General features: G+C 47.1%; 1 non-coding gene across 1 annotated transcript; it reads right to left on the bottom strand.

The window, feature by feature from the left end:
* Positions 1–717: 717 nt before the first annotated feature.
* Positions 718–789, bottom strand: TRNAP-UGG (transfer RNA proline (anticodon UGG)). The gene has a single exon. It is a non-coding gene; the product is annotated as a tRNA-Pro (tRNA).
* Positions 790–1752: the final 963 nt, after the last annotated feature.

Below are 1752 nucleotides of genomic sequence, written 5' to 3' on the forward strand. Positions count from 1 at the left end.
ACCAACTAATGCTGGCAGACAGGATGCCCGGCTTAACGTTCTTCCAAGGTACCCATCGATGCAACGCCCTGCCTGCGAAACAGCAATCCGACCGTTTATAGTCGTCGGGAATCGAAGCCAGACTGGACAGATCGAAAGGTAAGTGTGTGTCCTCCACACCATCCCATCGGAATATTTGACCTTTACAGGTGTTTGTTTTTCCTTATTTATATATACACTATCGAGCGGTTTGTCTTGTCCTCCAGACGCAATACATCATCTGACCATCCACCTGACCATTCACCTGCTCATCAATCTGCTGTCCAATTTACAAGGTACAAAGGAAGGAAACACATGCAAGGAAACTTAAGACACAGAAGGCCGTTTGACCCATTTTTCCTGTGGTTTATCCACAACCCGAACTTAATCCTCCAGTTTATAACAAATCCCATTCTTTCCGTGAAACTCAAATCAGAGTCAACATTGATATCCGAATGCAGCAGCTACGGGTACTGGTGTTAATGGGTTACACCTTTTGAGAGAGCCAGTGCGACCTTTAACCTCAATCAGAGGGACGGCGTGCTCCATGATGCAGCACCACCTGACGGCGCACCATCAAAATGGCAGCATTCTTTGAACAATGCATTCCATCGACTGAAAGGTGAGTTTGTGAACCTCCGTGGAAATCGAATCCAGGTCAAGACCGGTAAAGCCTCCAGAGATCCCTCCAAAAAACTTGGGCTCGTCCGGGATTTGAACCCGGGACCTCTCGCACCCAAAGCGAGAATCATACCCCTAGACCAACGAGCCACGTATAATAACAGGTAGCTTTATTATTGTGAAACATATGATAATCACCATACGTGGCATGATGCATGACGTCATCGCCATGAAGTGCGTCACAGCCTTGCAGAACACTAATGACGATTACGATCTGTGTTTTCCCCAACATACACGCCAAGAATGACCTTTTTCGATTTACCTGTAAAGTTTATACCTTGTTAATTCGGACCCTTACTTTGCCGGTGCAGGAGGTTCCCAACACAGGCCCTGTCAGGTCAGGTGAGGTGTCGTGGAATCGCAGGTGGTCCGAACAGCTGGAGTACCTTGTAAAGTGTCTGTTTGGACGCTCAGAGTTGCAGATTAGAGGATGTATCGCTTTAATGGCGCGGTAAAATGAGGCCAGGTAAAGTGCTGGGGCAGTTCAAAGCATCCAGGCCAGAAGCCATCGTTACCTGCCGACAGGACAGCCAGCTTAATAACGTACCCCGCGAGCGAATCGACCTAGGAGAAACAAGGTGAGCACGTATGCACTTTATTAACAAAAAAAAGGAGTGGACACCAATTCCGTTGTGGTACTGCAGGTGCAGCATCATGGAGTATGCAGCTTAAGTTTGACTCTGTTATACGTTTGCACCGTTGCGCGTCTGATTATAATTTGTAATTATAATAATATTAACAACACATTGTCGTCCGAACTATCAAGTGCTGCTGCAAAGATTACCTTTATGAGGATGTGAAAACGTCATCGGTGGCTGAATTTTAAATGCGTGTTCAAACAAAAACATATTCTTCACTTTTCCATTCATTTATTCATTCATTCACAGGCAGCACGTGGCTGCTGGTTGCATCACCTTTACGGGGGCGGGGAGGCGGCTACACTGCTAATGCAGTGTGCCCCGAAAGTTTGGGCAGGAATTTGTCCAGGCCTCCCGCGCACAATGGCCTGCGCTTTTCCTTTTCAAGAGGCACAATTGGGTCTTCAACGTTCCC

This window comes from Myxine glutinosa, chromosome 5 (assembly GCF_964187855.1).
Source record: "Myxine glutinosa chromosome 5, kmMyxGlut1.1, whole genome shotgun sequence".
Taxonomy (NCBI): domain Eukaryota; kingdom Metazoa; phylum Chordata; class Myxini; order Myxiniformes; family Myxinidae; genus Myxine; species Myxine glutinosa.